The sequence below is a fragment of the Lytechinus pictus genome, chromosome 4, assembly GCF_037042905.1.
Source record: "Lytechinus pictus isolate F3 Inbred chromosome 4, Lp3.0, whole genome shotgun sequence".
NCBI classification, from domain to species: domain Eukaryota; kingdom Metazoa; phylum Echinodermata; class Echinoidea; order Temnopleuroida; family Toxopneustidae; genus Lytechinus; species Lytechinus pictus.
The window spans coordinates 8,223,057-8,237,201 of record NC_087248.1 but is presented as its reverse complement, the minus strand read 5'-3'; positions in this window follow the sequence as shown (position 1 = coordinate 8,237,201).

Below are 14,145 nucleotides of genomic sequence, written 5' to 3'. Positions count from 1 at the left end.
GAACATACAACATTAGTTGGCATGGCCCTGGGAAGCGAGGGTGCTTTGGGGGTGTTGAAACACCCCCAAGATTTTCCTAAGGGTGTTGCTTGTATTATTTACCATAAGAAGCACCCCTGGAATTCTGGAAGGTGTGGAAAAAAAATATATAACCAAAATTACGTTCTTTTTTTTTTTGTTGCTTTTCAAATTTCTCGGAACGAAATTATCCTTCATTTTGTAGTAATAACCTTTTCCCTTTCTCGGGACCAATATGATTTTTTTTTGCTTTTCAAATTTACATCAGCACCCCCACTAAAAAAATCGTTCCTAGGGCCCTGTTAGTTGGGCAGATTATGGGCATTCATGTGGTCATATCTCGGGCCCCGTTTCACCGATTTTCCCAAGCTTCAAGATAAATGCCGGTTGTAATATATTACTACTTACTAAATACAAGAAAAAAAACCTTTGTAATATGCAGCTGTGGCAACTCCGTTTACGCGTCTTATTATATCCTCTAAGGGAGGGCGCTATAAGATTATTACGTCATGTGTGTTCATCATGCTATTATGATATTTAAAAAAAAAGCAACGATGGATGCATGTTTTAACGTCACACTTTTGTACTTATTACTATTTATTAGATTTAAAAAAAAAACCTTGGTAATATGCAGCTGTGGCAACTCCGTTTACGCGTCTTATCATATCCTCTGAGGGAGGGCGCTATATGATTATTACGTCATAATGCATGATGTTTATTAAATCTAGCATTAAAATAGAGCGAGAATTAAAGACAACCGATGATATCAGACGCTTACAACCTTTTGGTTTGTATTCGCTCTATCGCTTTAACATGTTTAACTTACATTTCATCTCACAATTTGCAAGGTCTGTCTATATACATTTTATCGACGGCTTTCCAAAGCTGTCATTTATTCAGAATAATTGACCAAAATATGTGATATTTTGAATTACTTTCTTTTTACCAGAGGACACGTTTACTGTTCTAAAACGTATCGTCAGTTTCCAAATTTCTAATTTGACAAACTGAAGAATATTTGTGTAAACAGCTGAAAACCCTCCATTTAGATGATCCGTTCTGTTTGAAACAATAGCCAAGACAGCCGAGGGGATTTGCATGGCCAATTCTCGGTTCATTTACGTCCCAATCTGTGGAAAGTGGAAAAGAATCAAGAGACGGGGTAAAATCTAAAGTAAAAAGGTGAAAAAGCAACAACAAAAAAGAAGAAAAAAAGAATGGAACACCAACACCATCAAACACAGTGAACAGTGCAACACTTGTCTGGCTATTTAAAGTGATTTAAAATGTAAGCCCTAAAGATGACATGGGCTGTTGTGTAAATTGAAGCACCTTTGCACGTTAAGAACCCACTGCACTATTCGTATAAGAGTAGGGGGAAACCCGGTGTAGTGGTCCAACTGCACTCCCCAATCAGTTATATCGGGAGGAGAGACCTGCGGGTCATAGTGATTCTGTTCGCGTTTCGCCTCCCAGGCACAGGTGACGCCAAACAAATAATAATAATAATGGTATCTTAAGAGACTTAAGAATCGCAATCCTTTTTTTCATGCTTCAGACCGAATGAAAAGTATACAGATCCTGGGCTAAGACATTCGACGCATACACACTGGGCGGAATAAGATTTTAAGTCGGTTTTAACGTAATTATTCGCTAATTACACTCTCTGTTACTCGGATGGTTCAACTGAATCATCTACAAACTTTTTTTTGAATATCAAGTAAATTTCAGTGGCTGCGGAACTAATTGGAATATTTACAGAAGGTGCCTCGATGGTTTCAAAAAGTGGTCTTAAACATCTCCATGGTCTCGAAATAAATCATATTATATCGGAAAAGTAATCAATTCGGGCCAAAGAGCATAGATTTGTCGCTCAATATAACGAAATAATTTAATTTACGATTGTCACCGGAGAAAATATCATGGATCCCTACAATGTGTGGCCTCTTCCTTTCCATTGGATGATAGGGTCCTTCACTTTCTAACCACTTTCAAGACACTTTATAAAGTGTAGTGGTAGATTTTCAAAGATTACCCCAGGATTACCATCTCCAGCAAGTAGTTGTGGAATCTACGCATGAGTCTGGACCACTGGCGGATCCAAGGGAGGGGGGGGGGGGGCAAAGCCGACCCCCTCCCCCCTTTGGAGAGGCAAAATTAAAATTTGTAATGTAAAAGTGTGCCCTCCCCCTTTTGAAAGTGAAGACCTTTTTGTTTTTGTTTGTTTTTTTGCTTGTCAATTTTTTCTTGGACGAAAAATCCTTAATTTGGGGTGTGACACCTTATTTTCTTTTTTTTAAATGTTTCCTCGGGAAAATGTGCCCCCCGTTTGGAAAATCCTGGAACCGCTCCTGGCCTGAACACATTCTAGATCCGTGTCAACGATGGCATTGTGAATTCTGTGTCAGTTCAGGACTCGCTATCAGATCATTGCTCTGTCCATTGCCTTCTTCATCTTGAGAAGCCAAAGCATGTGAAGAAGAATGTTTCATACCGTGAAGCGAAGTCGACTGATTGAACCCAGCTGAGATCAGATATTAAAGAGTCGAGTTTACTTGCTGATGTCAACAGCTCTGCTGAAGAATTTATAGTTCACCAGTATAAAGAAGTTATTGGTGAATAACTGGATTTTGCCAACGGAAGCGGAGACAACCTGAACGACGATGTAGGCGAGCAAAGATCGCAGTTTATGAACGATTGTTCAAGGACCAGGGAAACGTGGCCAAAACATTGTTTGAAGATGCGAATGGTAATGATTGTACAATGAGCATATAGTCAAGTGTGGAAAGGTCCAGAAGCACTCTACATAATCGTCAACAAATTGATGCATCGCACGACTAATTCAGCTGCTGCGATTCAACATCACTCTTCAGTTATTGAGTTAGCAAGTGACATCTAAAGTTATTTCACTGGAAAGATTGAGTCCATCCGATAAAACATACAGTCAAACACATCCACATTACATCTGATAAAGAGGAGTCTGAAAGAGAGTTGGACAGATCTGTACCTTCCTCCTGTGAAGATTATCTGCCTGCATTTACGCCATCGTCTTAGTCCAGGATAGAAGAGGCATAACCTTGTTCTTTCATATATACAATTTTTTTTTCTTGTCAATTCGAGGGTGCTGATTACGAATCTGAATGATGCCACTCGCGTAACCTTGAGCATTTTCCGCAAATTGTCAAAATCCAATGTGGCCACCAAAATATGCATATTACCCATGAAAATCATAAAATTGCCAGCAGTCTGGCTATAAAATGTATGTAATTGTGTTGCAGGAGTAAAATACTCTCTGAAAAAAACGTTCTTTGACAAAATATTTATTTCTTGATATTCAAAATGGCCACCACGCCCTATTATGTACAATATGGATAGGTAAAATTATTTTTTTACAAAAATGATCACTAAACTGCAAGTAATTGTGATCTATGGACGAAGTAATATATAAAAATCATCAATGCTAACATGATATATTAAACAAACATACCATGCACTGAGAAGTTCCAGTGAAATTATGGATTCCAAGGTGGCAGGAATAGTATTATTTTTTGAGAGGCGCAGCCCTGAAAAAAATAGTACTATTCCTTTGTATACCTTCGCCCATACGTGTGCTGTATCAGGGCAATACCTTTGATCCAGCTGAGGCATGGCGGCTTGTCATTGTTCAAAACCCACCTTCACCCGACAAAGGAAATTATAATTGGTATAGTGTCGAAAATCTGTTTATCTGACGGGCAATCGGATCGGGGTCGCCCTAGCCACTAACCCGTCTCTGTGGTCTAGTGGTTAAGGCACCCGCGTTCAAAGCTGGTGGTACGGGTTCGATTCCCGGCAGAGACATTTTTTCGGCATCACCAATTTTTCCAAAGGGTAGATAGCTCTGGGGAACCTTGATTTAAGCTACGCCTATCATTGTTCTCTTCATCCATTTCTTTACTATATATATATATATATATAGTGCGTCCCAGAAAAAACGAAACCGAGATTAAGCGATGATTTTTCATAACTTAATCACAAATAAAATAGACAAATGGCCTACCAATGTAAAGCTTAGAATCTCCTCTTTCATCAGATGTTACTTAGATTATTCCTCATTCATGCATGAGTGAGCAAAAACAATTTGACCAAAGGATACCAAAAACTCATTTGGCGGGGGTATCTGAATTTCAAAAAGAAAATCACATGCCTAAAAAGGTCAATATCAACTCTTTTATTTGATACCTTAATCACAAAAAATGGTCAAGAAGTAAAAAAGTTATGTTCCCTCGAAATTTATGTTTAAAATTGCAATTCCTATTAACGAAACGACGTTTTTCATTGGATACAAAATTCACGATCGCAAGTTTACGTTGGTTAACTTGTTTATGATATTTGCACAGTATGCAATATACAAATCTTATGTCATGTATAAGATGCAAGGAAGAGCTTTTAATATATATTCAATTTGGTATGAGTTCAAGAAAGAGATACTTTTTTATGTAAAATGGCGATTTAAATCCTATGTTCATTTAATTCAAATGTTCAAAGAGCTTTAACCCTATAGAGAAATTTCATCTTTATCACATTTTAGATTAAATTGTTGATGTTTATAACATGTTTATATGTAACTTGTTTTGTAACTCTACACGCATTGTGCCTCGAAAGAAATTGTTAAAATGAGAAAGGAATATGAAGAATAAAGTACCTCTGAACGAGGAAAAGAAAAGAAAAAGTTCCCTCGAAACAATGCTTGTATATCCATAATTTCATTAAATAAATGTGTTTCACCGGTTTCCCACAGAAGCTACCGCATGGTTAACAAAAGACTTAATGCATGGCTGATCGTCAACAAAACGGAGTGTCAAGTGAGTTTGAACGCTTGCCTGTAGAACCTCTTCATTTTATGAAATTATTGAAATTCAAGCCTTATTTCAAATAACCAGAACTTTGTTATTTCTCGACCATTTTCTGTAATTGAGATATCAAATTAAAGAGCAGATATTGAACATCTTAACAATGTGGTTTCCTTTTTGAAACCCAGATACAGCCCGCCAAATGACTTTTTGCTCACTCATGTGTAAATGAGAAATATTCTAAGTAATTTCAGATGAAAGAGGAGATTCTAAGCTTTACAATGGTAGGTCATTTGTCTATTGTATTTGTGATTAAGGTATCATGATGATAAATCATCGCTTAATCTCGGTTTCGTTTTTTCTGGGACGCACTGTATACATTTTTTTTTTTTGAGGGGGGTTACGAAAGGTGGCGTTACGCGGCGACCCTACACGAGACACGATCACCCGATAAAATGAAACTATCCAAACTCACTCCAGTAACCGGTGATGTCCGTGCCATAGGTCGCATAGGTGTCCAGACATGACCATGGAGACCAAGATCCGCCGGCCAGTAAGCTATTTATACATCCCACGAAGAAGTCCTGGTGTCCGAATGATTTGCCAAACGTGTTGGCGATTAAATCATCCTCTTCCTTGGACTCGATGACCAACATGGTCGCATTGAATTTTTTCTCGCATGATTTGATATGATTGTACCAGCTTAACTTTTCGTTAATATATTTGTAACATTTGTTTCCAAATGCCTTCCAGTCTGGCTGGCATGTTCCAGTGTGTTGGTTACCTAAGGAACAGAATAAACTCTTGTTAATTATTTTGACATGGTTGGCAAGGATGGCAAGCGATGACAAGTAACATTCGCTATAAAAAAGGATATATATGATGACGATTATAATGATGATGATGATGGTGATGGTGATGATGGTGATTGTCAGAAGTAAATAGAGTTTTAAGCCTTGACCAACAGGTGCAGTCTGACATTCCTAGGACAACCAGGGCATTACCACAGTCCTTTGTGCAGGTTGTTAGGCTAATGCTAATCATGCTAATTGAACTGGTATAATATATGCTTGAGTGAATTCATATAGGGGAGGTGTGTGTAAGTGTATGTGGTGAGAAGCTTGAGCAAGGTGTGTAAGGAGTGAGAGGGGCACGCACAAGTTCCTCCATTGCTTCTAGCCATGAGAGCCTGTCAGTTTGAACATGGAACTTGTTTTCTGCCATGCAATCCTACAATGATATGGCTTTATTTTAGCAAGTTTTGACCTGTGGCTGGATTGTATGGGCAGGCAAATTCTCTGATTGGATCTGGGCAGTTTCATCCTGTGAGGATATGTAAGTAACCAATTCGTGCATTTTTATTTATCTCAACCATAATGTAATATAAATTATCGATAAACAAGCTTCAGTGCAGGTATGAATAAAATGCAAACTACATGGAGTAACTAATACCCCTTTCATAAACCCAATTATGCGGCTAATAGCAGCATAATTTGGTCGTAAAATCGGAGGAGGACCAGAGTTATCCGCATTATTTTGATGCTGCAATTATCCGCATATTAATAGCGGCATCGGGACCAGATTTTGACTTTATGAACACATTTCCAAAGTAATGCGGATAATTGCCATGGTGCGGTCACAAGGTCACCCTTTTCCAACACAACCGCATCGGATGGGGTGTGTGCGGTTACCATGACAATTATCCGCCTTTTTCAGGACGGGCGCTCGTAAAACTAGTGCGGATTATTTTCGGAGTTTGTGAACGCAATTTTTTTTTAATTATCCGCATTACTCTTAGGCGGCTAATTGGAGGATGGGTTTATGAAAGGGGTATTAGATATTGTAAATATTGTTAATGTTGGGCATTACTGAGTAATATCATTTCTCACTGAATAATTTAAATCTCATGTGAAATCAGGTTTAAAATAAAACTTAAGAGCAAAGTATAAGCCAATTTTATTGATTTATGTTAGTATTTTAAGTTTAATTAATATCGATCCAAACCAGAAAACATTCTTAATGAGAATGGGGTATTAGGACTGGGTAGTTGATGTTACAGTATATAATATTTTTCAGGTAACTCCTTGGGCGGATGTCCGATAGAGCTACCCTACCGGGTGAGAGAAGTAGGCCCTTTTGTTTTTGATGTCGGTCGTCGTTAGAACTGGCACGATTAGCAACATGGAGCAATGATAAGGAACACGATGACACAGAGGATCGAGGAAGAAGGAAAATTCAGATAGACAGAGATAAGAGGGAGTACTACCACTGCACTAGTGAACAATTGATCTTGGTGATCTTTTGCAATGTATGTAAAATGGGTAGTAGAAGTGAGATTTGACAAAAGAAAATAAATATTCATCTTGGTGATCACCTTTCCACTTCCACGTTTGGTCCTCGAGGGTGAAAACGAAGTTTCTAATGATCTTGGTGATCAGATAAATTGGTATAGTTATGTATTAGTGACAAGAGGATTGATGTAAGTTGATCTTGGTGATGATAAACCTCTCCATGTGATGCAATTGATGTAATAAGAAATGTTATCGGCACTCTTTGACATTGATTATTGGCAAGTACGTACATTTTCCCAAAGTTAGTTTGGTATTACAATTACTGGTACGACGGAATAAGGGATACCGTCTAGTATTTTGACATTTGAATATTGATAAGTGAATTTTGATCAGACTGGCAAGCTTTGACAAAATTAATTGAAAAACTGCATCTTGTTATATTACAGTATATCCAGTCGCTGTCCCAACAATTGACAATTTGCTAATATGCAAGGGTATTAGACGTTAATCATATAGAAGCTTGTAAACGATTATTATTTTTTTCATTCAAATCGGTTTACATTTCTTAAAAATAAATTTATATTGTACTATTTCATTGTACTTGCAAAGAGATCAATCTGGTAAAGCCGTTCGCTCCATTTGTATAGATGTTCATTTAAAAGGCAAGAGGCTTACCCAGGTTATCAGTAAAATGGTTTGATTTATTATGTATACAATGAAAAATGTATGATTGTCAAGTCGACTACGAAACCGAAATTGTTCTTTTGCTGATTTATATCATTATATAATAAATTGATTATTTTTGGTTCGATATAGTAATCCTTGTCTCCCGGTATTTCATTTAAAGTCACTAACTCTGACAGTGATAATGATGAAATGATGATGAAGATGATGATGAAGACGATGATGATGATGATAAAGATGATGATGAAAATGATGATGAAGAAGATGGAGGCGATGATGATGAAGATGATGATGTCTGATTATGATGATGATAATGATAGTTATAATGCTAATAATGATGCTAATAATAATGATAATAATAGTAATAATAATTATAACAATAATGATGGTAATAATAACAATATTACTTAAAAGACAAGTTAATAAAGTTTCTTTGACACAGCAGTTAATCATGACAGGCGCCCTACTTTTATATCACCCTCAAAATTAAATCTGAAGTATGATGTTGCAGGAGATGGGTCAAATATACTGTAAGCAGAGGCGTCGATCATGGGGGGGGGGGCAGGGGGGGCAACCGCCCCACCAATGAAAATATTGGGGGGGAAACATATCGTTTTGCCCCCCCCCCCCAATAATTCCGCATGTGCAAAAAATAAAATAAGATTGTAATGTTACACAGAAATCAGCAAGCGAGATTGAAATACACAACTCGTTCTTCATCTAAAATCGTGCTCAAAATGTCCGGTTTTCAGATTAGAATATAAAAAAATTTCAGCTCGCGCTTCGCGCTCGCATCATTTCTGTAGCAAAAACCCATACTTTTCATGATTGAATAGGTGAATAGATTGTCCCGTTTTCAGTTATATACCTCAAAAGAACTCCCACTTCGATTTGCAATAATCTTTTGTTGGATATATTTCTTGTTCTTTATTAAAAACGTCAATTAAACTTTTTTTTTTAAAGATCAAAATATCAAAATTTTCAGCTCGCGCTTCGCGCTCGCATCTATTATTTTTTAAATTTAAAAAAATTTAATTTGTTGGTGAGATGTGTGTGTGTGTGTGTGTGTATATATATATATATAATCTATATATATATATACATATAGGCATATGTGTGTGTGTTTGAGTCTGTTTGTTTTGTGTGATCGAGCGCCTTTGGAAAGTTAATTCATGATTTTGCCCCCCCCCCCCCAATCTGAAAAATGGATCGACGCCCCTGACTGTAAGTGTCTTTATATACAGAACATCGTACATGTCGCTTTCAGGAATATACCTTTTTGACGCTCTTTCTGGCATGTCACCATAGCGAACGTGCTTTGGTTGCACATGGATTGGGCAGTTACAGGCAAAACATCACACTCGATCAGATGCCGTACGCTTGGCGGGCAGATCAGCGCTAGAATCCCAGGGACCACACCAGCAGTTGAGTCTTCTTGGCGGGAGATCGGTAGGCCATCCGATGGCGGCGATGCAGAGGTGTTCCAAATGGTTTGACAGGTCACGTTCGAGAGCCTGAAGGTCCAGTACTGCCCACAAACGAATTCCCAACTGCTGTTGTGCAAGACCTGCACATATCCTGTAGTTGAATCTTTCAAGTGGCCCGCGGATAGGCGTACATCTTCTACCCGTCCAGGAGTATTCGCAGGCTCTTCTGCATCTTCATGTTGCTTGACACTCGCGTCGGATTGTTCGTCATCCAAAATAGATTTTTCGTCTCCTTTATTTTAGAAGATACCCAAACAAAAATGACAAAATGAATGAAATTAGGTTATGTTGTAAATGTCAACATCTTATTAACCATGCATTTTTAAAATGGTATTTAGTAGAAATTATTTTGTTATAAGTATTTTCTAAACTTATTATACGTAAGCATGCATAAAAGTAAAAAACTCGTGCTAAAAGAAAAATCAGTAAGTAGTTTCATTTTCCCCTTTATTTATGAAGTGTTCTCATTAAGCTTCGTCGTGGTTACAACCTCTCACGGTAGGGTATATATTTTTGTTCAACAAGCTTAATGGGCCGTGTGATTTTAATAATAATGAAAATTAATCACTCTAAATTGTGCTCACTGCGCATTGGAAATGTAAAATCCTTGTCATGTGTTATCATGAAACCCAAATAACATTTTTTTTCCCTCAAAATTCTGAATCACAAATACCGCAAATTGCACTAGAACATTTTTAAAAGTGTATGTTCACTTATAATGGTGACTTAGCGGATGATTATTATTATTTTCACACCAAATAAGTTAAAGAAAATATCAACACTCCAGACCAGCCAAAATAAGTTATGGTATATTCTTTATTCATTTTTTGTATTATGTAGGAGGATTACTTTGTCGTTATGCTTATGATCCAGAATTAATTGGGGCCTCGTGGTTTTATTGCAAAATATGGTTTACTAGTATTTCTAAAGTGAATTAGCATTGATAGCCCATTATAATATTTATTTTCGGATGTTCAATGTTCATATACATGATATAGGTACATGCATACATTATGTTAATGAATTCGAATCCACATTCTATATAAAAAATACTGACAATTATCAAAACCATTAATTTGTGCGTATTTAGTCGTTTGGAAAAAAAAGGAAACAAATACACTCAGACACAAACGTTCCTACCCTTATACACTCACACTCACATACGCATATCTCTTTTTTTCAAGACACACTCACCCACACTAAACAACATAAATGGGGGGGGGGGGTAATCCCCTGTGCCCTTTGCCCCCCCCCCCCTCTCTCCCTCCCTATACCAGTGGCTGATGATGCTGATCATGATTACCTTTGTAACATCACCATGGTAACTGCTATGTGAACTACGTGTTCACATAGCGTATGTGCATTAGGCGCTAAATCATATTAAAATGTAACGAATAAAAACAATAGGAAGCTTGTCTCCATGGTCTCGTTATGCCTTATAAAAAAGATACTCTCTGATGAAAAAGCAGCTTTTTTATCGGCGCTGTTAGACTTTTAACAGACTGAAAGCGATGAAAACGGGTAACATGGAAATTACACAAATGTTTATCCTTTTTGGTGGCGCCTGGTTGACTGTTTGATCATTTAACGGCCATTATCACTTTATTGCCCATAGCAAACAAGGCATAAACACCATCGGTAAGAAGTTTTCTTCGGAATAGATTATGAAATAAATTCCATATACGTTTAAAACGTACGGACTTGCGGGGAAGTCACGACTTGATTGAAATCAATTTCATTTTCTAAACAATACAAATCTTCTCTAACACAGTATTTAAAACAAGTCAATCATTACTAAGAACCGAAAAACTAAAGCAGTTTACTGGAATTCTGAAAAATATCAGCTCGTCTTTTTAATCACATGACGATTAGTTTGAAGTGTGACGGGATCACTATGACATGATACTTTGCATTCAATTCAATTTATTTTCAATCTTCAACATAATACAAATAATTGCAAGATAAATTAATTCAATTTAAATAAAATCATGAACAAAATTCAACATTGAATAAATGATATACATATTCAATAAGTAATTCAAATATAAATTAACATGCATGTCAAGTTTAAATCAATATAATCAATATAATTAAATATAATTAAAGCAATATAATTATATATCATGAGAAGAATGGAGGGGTCCACTGAAAAGCAAAGCTTGTAAAATGTGGACCCCTCAAAAAGTTAGGATAGAAAGAATATTGAAATATACGTAGAGGAATACATGAAGATAACGAAAGGGGCAAAAAAAAATCTTGTTTATGGGATTATTTTGCACACAGAGAAAAGTCTTAGATACACCTCCCTTCCAATATTCATCTGCCACCCCCCCCCTGAAACTAATTCCGTTAAAGGAAAACTTCACTTTATATCTAAATTTGTTACACTATCAGCACTGGCGGGTCAAAACGTTTCCAATTTCTCTACTAGTTTTCCCCTAATACTATTCCCATGAAGTGTTCGCCATGCAATAGTCTTTCCAATTTATTGCCATGATTACTGAATCCCACATACTAACAATCTTGTAAGAGGTTTGTTTAAATGTCATTAGAGTGTAATTTCCCCGTTAATCACTTGTCTTGCTTGGGGTGTGCCCGGGTAGCGGGGGGGGGGGCAGTTAAATATATTGCTGTACACATGCGTGACGAAAAAAAACGCGTCTAAGGGGTGTTTTTTCCCTCAGTTTTGGACGCAGACCGCGCGTGCACTCGTTAAGGGTATCAAAAACACCTATTTAAAGGTCAAGTCCACCTCAGAAAAATGTTGATTTGAATCAATAGAGAAAAATCAGACAAGCACAATGCTGAAAATTTCATCAAAATCGGATGTAAAATAAGAAAGTTATGACATTTCAAAGTTTCGCTTATTTTTAACAAAATAGTTATATGAACGAGCCAGTTACATCCAAATGAGAGAGTCGATGATGTCACTCACTCACTATTTCTTTTGTTTTTTATTGTTTGAATTATACAATATTTCAATTTTTACAAATTTGACGATTAGGACCTCCTTGCCTGAAACACAAAATGTTAAAATAATGGAATTCCACGTGTTCAGGGAGGAATAAAACTTAATTTCACATGACAATGACGAGAAAATTAAAATATTTCATATTTCATATAATGAAATACAAAAGAAATAGTGAGTGAGTGATGTCATCAGTTCCTCATTTGCATACCGACCGAGATGTGCATATAACTGTTTTGTGAAATTAAGCTAAACTTTAAAGTGCCATAACTTTCTTATTTTACATCCGATTTTGATGAAATTTTCAGTGTTATGCTTGTTGAATTTTTCTCTTTTTATTCAAAATCAAGTTTTTGTTGGGGTGGACTTGTCCTTTAAGAAAAAGGGGGTGGTTTTGAAAGACTGGTCAATCGTCAATCGCGGGGTCAAATGTATCCAGGGTATGTTTTCCCCCAAAGGTTTTTTTTCTTCAAGACTAGCCAAACGTGTTTAGGGCATGTTTTTTTTCCCCAAAGCATTTTTCCCGGGGTCATATTCTGGCGACCGCTTGTTTAGGGACCAAACTGTGTAAACAATGGTAAATGAAGCCCGCGGAGAACTTGTTTCGGAGATTATTTTGCACACAGAGAAAAACTCGTTTAGGGGGTGTTTGGAAATAATTTGGTCACGCATGTGTACAGCAATACATTTGACTGCCCCCCTCCCTGGTGGTGAGAGGTTTGTGTTCTACCATTTCAGCCCACGCAGGTCATCACGCGTTATGAATGGTTTAACCAGCCAAGTGACAGTGACCTCTTATTGCTGATTAATTAATCAATATTATTGGTTGATTAATTAATCAATTGATAAATTGAGGCATCAGAAGAATTTGTACATTTGAAAAATATAAATAAAAGGAAACGTTGAATGGTATAATAAAGATATTCATATCGTTTGACATACAGGAAAGCATCATTGTTATCGTGCACTCAAAGCTATATAGCTGCTTACAATGGCTAACAATATGTTTTTATATACAGACCATGCACACAAGGAGTTCCTTGTATAGGACCGATATATGTTTGAATATGTAATGTTTAATTATACATACATGTATATATTAGAATCATTGATATGGTATCAATATTATGAAGTTTGTACATGTGTAAGCATCACAAAATTTATGAGAAATTTGAGAATTTAAACAATAAAAACGATAAACAAAGACGTGTACATGATATAGTGAGTTACGGAACTGAAGGTGATCTGTTACTTGATATTGCGTAATTCCAGTATGGTCTGAGCTCTGAGGTGTGTGCAGGCCTACCTCATGTAAACGAAGATTTACATGGTTTAAAGGACAAAGTCACCCCATCAATAGGTTGATTTGAATCAAAAATAGAAAAATCCAACAAGCACAACACTGACAATTTCATCAAAATCAGATGCAAAATAAGAAAGCTATGACATTTTAAAGTTTCGCTTAATCTCACAAAATAGTTATATGCACATCCCGGTCGCGCGCATCCCGGTCGGTATACAAATGAGGGAAGTGATGACATCACTCACTCACTATTTCTTTTGTATTTTATTATGGAAAATATGAAATATTCTACTTTTCTCCTCATGTGGAATTACCATTGTTTAACATTTCATGGTTTAGTCAAATCTGTAAAAAATGAAATTTTGTATAATTCAAACAATAAAAACAACAAAAAAATGTGAATGAGGGACATCATCGATTCTCTCAGTTGCATGTGACTAAATTGTGCATTATCTATTTTGTGAAAAATAAGTGAAACTTTAAAATGCCATAACTTTCTTATTTTACATCCGATTTTGATGACATTTTAAGGATTATGCTTGCCTGATTTTTCTCTATTGAT